The 8289-nt window shown below is 39.2% G+C and overlaps 1 pseudogene; it reads left to right on the top strand.

Annotated features, from left to right (window-relative positions):
- The first annotated feature begins 5843 nt into the window (after window positions 1-5843).
- On the top strand, window positions 5844-6669 carry LOC104656431 (annotated as a pseudogene).
- The last annotated feature ends 1620 nt before the right edge of the window (window positions 6670-8289 follow it).

Below are 8289 nucleotides of genomic sequence, written 5' to 3'. Positions count from 1 at the left end.
AATCGGTTTTATCCTGATTGAAATGCATCATCTGTTACTTTTCTTTTTAATAGCGATGGTTCTCACTATGTTACTCAGGCTGGTCTCCTGGGCTCAAGTAATCCCCCCACCTCGGTCTCCCAAAGTGTTGGAATTACAGATGTGAGCCACTGCGCCCAGCCTGTAATTTTGTAATGAGGGTCCACTTACAGAAAACTCTTTCATTTGTTTAAAATTATTTCATTTAAAAATATATACAAGATAACATTCTTTTGATTTTCATTGTTGATATTTGGAACTTAGTTATGACTGTCTAAATATTGGCCCTTTGAAGATTATCCTTTTTCCCTTTTTCTTTGATTTTCTGAAGAGATGTTTACGGTATGTCTAGGTGTGGAGCTCATTTTCTTATATCTCCTTCTGAAACTCAAGTAACATAGGAAACATATATCTTTAATCTCTCATTAGAATTTATTTTCCTTTTATTTTCTTCCAAGTTGTATTGTGGATTATTTCTATGGGGGTTATAATTTTGCTTGTTACATTTATTTTATTTCTAACATTATATTTCTCATTCAAATATGGAAATATGCTGTCACTTTTTATTTTTACTTTTCTATTCTAGTCACAGGTATTTTAGATGTGGGTGTTTTTTTTTTTCCTTTTTTTTTTTTTTTTTTTTTTTTGAGACAGTGTCTTGCTCTTATCACCAGGCTGAAGTGCAGTGGCGATGTCAGCTCACTGCAACCTTCGCCTCCCGGGTTCAAGCGATTCTCCTGCCTCGGGTTCAAGCGATTCTCCTGCCTCAACCTCCCAAGTAACTAGGACTACAGGCACGTGCCACCCTGCCCAGCTAAATTTTGTATTTTTAGTACAGATGGGGTTTCACCATGTTGGCCAGGATGGTCTTGATCTCCTGACCTCGTGATCCCCCGCCTCAGCCTCCCAAAGTGCTGGGTTTACAGACGTGAGCCACTGCGCCTGGCCGTAGATGAGTTTTATGTTTTTAAACATGGTAATCATAACTGATACATAATCTGCATTGATGATTCCAACCTATGAAATTTTTGTGGCTGTTTCTCTTTGGTTTTTTGATGATTTTCATTCACAAGGTCTTGACTTTGCAAGAGTTGCTATTTTTAATTGTGTAGTGGTCATTTACTTTAAAAGTAATTTGTAGAAATAATTTAAAGTCTGGGATACAGATACAGATGAGTGTGTTTGCCTCTTCCAGTTACCTGAGGTACCAGTAATCTAGGATGACCTTAAACAAGCCCATAGCTCCAGATTCCCTTAACTATCTGGAAGAAACAGACATACATAAGAGCTTGTTTGCTTGGGATTCATTCATTCTTCCTCGCTTATAGTGAGGAAGTCTTTCCTTACACATTCCATCTTTATGCAAGCCCTGAGTTTTGAATTGTCTTGCTTGCCCATGAGGCTGTCAAAACAGAAGTTCATATTGCTCAGCACCAAAAGTGCCGTCAAGGAAAAAGCAGTTGCCATCTTTTCTCTCTTCCCCTTTTCCCATTTCCCCTTCAATGTTAGCCTTGCAATGTCTTACTACTTTCTAATCTCTTTGATGTTTTTAAGATGTTTTTAAATCTTTTCTCCTGCATTCAGAGGAAAGATTTATCCAATAATATAGCCCCTTATCCCAGGAAATTATAAGCCACCTAGCCACCTACTTGACCCATCTGCTAAACGTTAAAAAAGATTTTAAGAAAGTAAACAAATATTTTTAATAACAGCCTAGCCTCGAATAGGTCAGAATGACTAGTGTGTGTTTATGTATGGCTATTGTGTACTTATTCTCAGTATGGGTTTAAGCCTATAAACCCTTACTGCAGAAATAAAAAATACTTGATTTTGTTTTTCTACCCTAAGAAATTCCCACTTATTTCTTTCGTGACAGAGACACTTGTCTTACTGGTACTTTTATTAAGAACCCGATAAAGGTTTGCCTTTTCTTACAAAAATTTTACTCTTCTTATCATTTATACTCTTCAGTTGGGGGGGAGGGAAAGCAGAACTAATGAAACTCAAAACCAAAATTAGCAAAATTCTTAGAAATCCTCGAACTCCCATGTCCTACCGCATTGCCATTAGTTTCAGTATTTATAAGGTCAATCCGTTCACAACCCCACAGATTCTACTCCTATTAACTAATAGCAGATTATCTCAAGAAATGTAGACATTTCACCCCCAAACTTAAATTCTACCAAATTACAATGAAATATGATCAATTACTACAAGAGAGTCATACGATACATCCAGCTCTGTAAGCAACAGATATGAACTACCTTTTCTAACTACCCACCTAAAGTCTCTGTGTAATCAACAATTTGGAGATTTAGTCTCCAAAAGAAAAGACACCACCGAACAACCGCCCTCGGGTCCTGATGAAGACGACCTTATCAAGGACCATTAACAACTGACACAAGAGTAAAACCACAAAATATTGCTCCTCACTCTCATGCTTCCCAGCTCAAAAAAGACACGTACCTTTCCCTTGACTACTTGACATCCATTCCATCTGGAAATCGTAAACTGAGGATTCTCAGGAATCTTCTAGAAGATGCTGATTTCTGAGGCAGATAGCTTTTGCCCAGGATAACTAGAACGAGTAGCAAACCTCAAAACTGAACACCTTCTGCCCAAGGTGGAACAAGATTAACTTCTGATTCTTCAATACCTTTTCCAGCCTATTGTTCCATTTTGGTGCCCTCTGAAACACTAGTAGGATTTTCCTTATTTTTCTTCCACTTATTTCTGACCCCTGCTGGTCTCCTACCACTTAAGGAAAAATAAAACTCTCCTACACATTTTTCCTCGACTATAGTTAACCACTGAGCCAAATAGGTGCTGGATCTATCACCTTTTACCTGACATGCCTGACAAAATTTGGTAACTAATTCTTTACATACTTCAGAAACCAAATTCCCTTTAATAGGGCCTTTCTAGCATATACATTTCCCCAATATCATCAATCCCAATTTTCAGTCTTGAAAATAATAGACCTTGAACTCACATTGACAAATTGCTTTTGCTGACATCGACACAATCCTATCAGCAAGACCTAGTCAATCAAGAATAAACACGAATATGGGGGCTATTCTGACTGCAATAGTCAGTTTGTTTTCTTCAGAGACACCTCAGCCTGTCTTGCAGGAACTGTTCAACCTCATACTAGGATTTGTCCAACTCAAGGGACACAAAATTGGCGCCCATCTCTTGCAATAAATAATACTTATACTCCCCACACAATCTATGCTCCACTAAGATATTACTCCGTATACCTGACTACCACATATAATGTACCCTGTCTATTTTGTAGTCATTGTTAGAGATTTTCAGATATTTAAAACTACCATCCCTCCAGGAAATCACGTTTCCTTAAAAATAATACCAGAAGCTTCCAAAATACAGCAAGTGCAGGTTATTTGAAGCAACTTCCAAGAAGGATAACAGATTCATGCTTCATGAGGACTCTATAGCTACAGTTCCCACAGTAGGTATAACACAATTACAAAAAGTGGCCCAGAAAGTGGTCTCTAATCTTATCAGAAGACACAAAATGACACCACTTCTGCTCTGAAAGCCCAACTCTCTGGTCTAAATCAATTAACCACAACTGTCAAAGACCGTCATATAGTGGTTGATTTTCTCTTAGCTGGCCAGTGGGGAATTTGCACTAGAGCAAATACTATTATTCCACCTATATCAATACCACAGAGCAAATAGAAAAGTCTGTCACAGAGCTTTTTTTAAAAAATCAGCTGGTTCTCTAAAACAGGCCCAGCTAGATTCTGGGATATGTTTACTTGCCTTGCTATTATAATGTAGGGCTTAGTTTCAAGATCTATTACAAAGACTAACAACATTTTTTTTTCTAAAATTGACTATGTTACATTTTACGAATATATCTGCTGCAGAGCCTTAAATGCTACCATACAGCCGTCGTCTCTTCAACAGGTCAACAACTCATCCCACAGCACAATGGGAGATTAATCCTGGGTCACTAGATTATCTTCAGTGAGCACTGTTCTAATGTTAATTAACAAAACTTGGCAATGATGAAAATCTGGATATCATAGGTCAGTGTCTTATACTGTGACTTCATCTGTCCTTGGCCAAAAGAGGAATGGAGAAATTAAAAACAAACAAACAAACAAAAACTGCCTCTGACATTTAGAAGCTGGCCTGGCACTCACAACTAATCCATGTTTTCTCCTGGGTAAATAATCTCCTAAATAATCTCACAGAAATTCAATCTCAGACAAGGGTACCCTGAAACCATGATAAAAGGGACCAAGCAAGGCCACTTCATAATTTCTTAATTTTGTCTAAGCACAGAGAAAAACAAGGTCATCATGTCACCTACAAAATACCAAGCATACTCCCTTTGGATCAAAATGAGTAACTGCTGTGTCTCCCCACCAAGTGGATAAGGTTTATTGAAATACCTAATTCTCTACACTTCCTTAGACTCCCCCCAAATTACTCCATCAAGGTACAAATTTCATTGTAGATTCTAACATCTTTTTACTGAGACGCCCCAGTACCCCCATGGTGTATGTTCCCTTGGCTGCAATGAGTAATGAATTTTATTTATTTAACTTCAGGTATATTCTTGGTAGTCTTTTGCTGAAGTACGTTGACATAGATAATGTCAAATTTGTTTTTCCAAACAAATTGATTTTTCTAAAACAAAACTGTTTGCTTAATGACCAGCATAACTCATAGAAAACCCTATCGCGATTGCAAAGCTAGATCAATGAATAAAGACTTATAATAGATCAGTGGTGGGATGGTGAGATAAGGGACAATTTTGAAGGCTCCATGCTTGTGGCTAAGTCAAATTTACAGACACATCATTTAACAGCCAGTGGTAAGAAATTTCATTCTTTATTGACTCCTCTCAAAAAAGATTAAAGCGATTCGAGCATAACCTAAATTAAAAACTTCTCAAAAGCCTCTGCTTCCATTCCCTTGTGCTCCTGTTTGGAAATCTTGCATAAGGCAAACCCTAGACTCTCTCCTACAACCCAAACACAAGGGCTTCTTCTTCTGCCCCCAGCCTTTTATTATGTAAATCATTTTAGCCTCTTCCACCTGGGTTTCTAAAGGGTCAGGAAAAAGGAGCAAGGCCAATGAAGAATTCCCACTAGCATTTTGGGGGAAAGCGGGCTATGTAGAACGTTCAGAAGTTAATCATCTTTTCCCCCTCCCTAAACAACTGATTGAAGGATAATGATATCAAGAAGTTAAGTCTGGCAAGAGTTTTCAACCTCATGAAGATGATTTGTATGGCAAACTGCTTTAATCTCACTCAACATAAGTTATCCCATATTTGAAAATTATTTTGTTTCCTTAGAAAGATTAATAAAGAAAACCCAAATTTAAAACTATTTATAGGATATCAAATATTGTTAACACCCACACACAAACCTAAGTTTCAAGTCAAGAAGTGTAGCCGTGATGACATTACTAGAATGTCACCTCCCCATCACAAGTTAAATTACTTCAAATCCAAAATCACATTTGTGGAGTCACAGCTAGAAAGAGGTTGGTGGAATCTTAAGTAATTGTTGGTCTGTCATGATAAACGGTACCAAGAATTATGAGTCATATAATAAAGGTATCACTTCACTGACACTAATCACATTCTCAGGGTTGTAAAAAGCAATCCTTACTTCTTATTTAAATGGGAATAAAAGACTTTGACATTACATTGGATTTTTCATAACCTTCAGGGGTACTTTTTAAACTTCATTTGATTTGCTTGACTTTATGGAATGAACAGTTTATAAACAAGAAAACAAGCTTTTCGATTCACCATCCACAGTGGAACCACCATTAAAATGCAGATTTTTATAAAATCTCTTACAGAGAAGACCACCACTCTGGAGGTTGAACCTTCAGACACAATAGAAAATGTAAAGGCCAAGATCCAGGATAAGGAAGGAAATCTTCCTGGTTAGCAAAGACTTATCTTTGCTGGCAAGCGACTGAAAGGTGGATGATATGGTTTGGCCCTGTGTCCCCACCCAAATCTCATCTTGAATTGTAGCTCCCATAATTCCCATTTGTTGTAGGAGGGACCCGGTGGGAGATAATTGAATCATGAGGGTGGTTTCCCCCATACTATGCTCATGGTAGTGAGTAAGTCTCACGAGATCTGATGGCTTTATAAGGAGTTTCCACTTTCACTTGGTTCTCGTTCTCTCTTGTCTGCCACTATGTAAGACATGCCTTTCGCCTTCCACCATGATTGTGAGGCCTCCCCAGCCACGTGGAACTGTGAGTCCATTAAACCTCTTTTTCTTTACAAATTACCCAGTCTCAGGTAGGTCTTTATCAGCAGCATGAAAATGCACTAATAAAATGGACATCCTTTGTCTAACTACAACATTCAAAAGGAGTCTACTCTTTGTCTCATGTAGAGACTTTGTAGTGGCTCTAAGAAAAGGAAGAAGTCTTACACCCCTCCCAAGAACAATAAGCGTAAGAGAAAGAAGGTGAAGCTGGTTGTCCTGAAATACTATAGGATGGATGATAATGGCAAAAGTCGTCACCTCTGTTGGGAGTGCCTTTCAGGTCCTAGAGTTTTTATGGCCAGCCACTTTGACACATTCTTGTGGCACAGGGTGTCTGGCTTATCACCTCAACAAACCAGATGACAAGTGATTGTGTATGAGTTGATAAAAAACATGAACTAACAACAATAACAAAAATAAAACTAAGTATACCTCTTTCAACTGACAAAGCCAAAATGTAGGGAGCAAGAATTAACTATCAAGGCAACAATAATCCTCATTTTCTTGCTTCTCAATCTCCCACTGCAATCTGCACTTTAGTAGGGCATCTGGTTACTGTTGATGAATTGCTTTAACAAAAAGTCACCCCTGCTTCCTTGGCGAGAGCAATTTTCATGATTTAAAATTCCATTGGAGGAAAAAACTATTACTAGTTATATCATGTTGCTAAATATGTTCAGGAAAATCCATGGAATTGTACAGAAAGAATACATTTTATTCAAATGAAACTTCATGTGAATCTTTTCATCAAGAAAGTTGCCCCATCCCCATCCTCTACCTACAGTTTTTCTTTTCTTTTTTTTTTTAGATGGAGCCTCACTCTGTTGCCCAGGCTGGAGTGCAGCGGCATGATCTTGGCTCACTGGCTTACTGCAAGCTCTGCCTCGCAGGTTCACACCATTCTCCTGCCTCAGCCTCCCGAGTAGCTGGGACTACAGGTACCCACCACCACGCCTGGCTAATTTTTTGTATTTGTTTTGGTAGAGACAGGGTTTCACCATGTTAGCCAGGATGGTCTCGATCTTCTGACCTTGTGATCCGCCCACCTCTGCCTCCCAAAGTGCTGGGATTACAGGTGTAAGCCACCGTGCCCATCCTACCTACAGTTTTTCTTTGTGATATTTGAATTTTCAGATATTCAGCTTTTTGAAAGAGGGGCATATTAATCAAAAGTTCGTGAAAAAGAGACAGGGAGAGTATAGCAACAGCAACAAGAATAGTCAGGAAAAGGAAACCCTTCGGGTTGCCCTGCTGGTTGGCTGTGCCCGTTAAATCTGTGTTCTGGAAGTAAGCAGAAGGCCCCTAGTTCCTTTGGTATAAGTAACACAGGGGACAGTCAGGACATCGAGTCTCTACTGGCAGCTGTCACCCTTCAATCATTAGAAACACTTTGGGAGGCCAAGGCAGGCGAATTACTTGAGGTCAGGAGTTTGAGACCAGCCTGGCTAACATGACAAAACCTCGTCTCTACTAAAAATACAAAAATTAGCTGGATGTGGTGGTACACACCTGTAATCCCAGCCACTCAGGAGGCTGAGGCAAGAGAATCTCTTGAACCCGGGAGGTGGAGGTTGCAGTGAGCCGAGATCACACCACTGCACTCCAGCCTGGGCAACAGAGCGAGACTCTGTCTCAAAAACAAAGTCACTGTTAACGAAATATCTCTGTAAAAAGAAAAGCATTCTTTTAGGTCATTAATTTGCCATGCCCTGCAATTTGTTTGTGATTTGTGATAACTGGGTGGCAGCACAATTTGGTTTGTCAGAGCAAAGATTTGGATGAAGCAGGTTCACTGTGCACTGAAGACCAATGTGTCTGAGTCCAGCGAGGCAAAACACCCACACATACAAGTTACATGAAGCAGTTTTTTACTTACAGGTAGACAGTGAGAGACAGCAGAAGGCTAGGAGTCATTCTGAGCTGGCCCCTCCAACTCAGGAAAGCTGCTCATTTGCATCGCCTCCTTTGCACAGCAACTCAGGAACTATGA

The sequence above is a fragment of the Rhinopithecus roxellana genome, chromosome 14, assembly GCF_007565055.1.
Source record: "Rhinopithecus roxellana isolate Shanxi Qingling chromosome 14, ASM756505v1, whole genome shotgun sequence".
NCBI classification, from domain to species: domain Eukaryota; kingdom Metazoa; phylum Chordata; class Mammalia; order Primates; family Cercopithecidae; genus Rhinopithecus; species Rhinopithecus roxellana.
The sequence above is the reverse complement of the archived record's forward strand: the minus strand, read 5'-3'. Positions and strand labels throughout refer to the sequence as shown.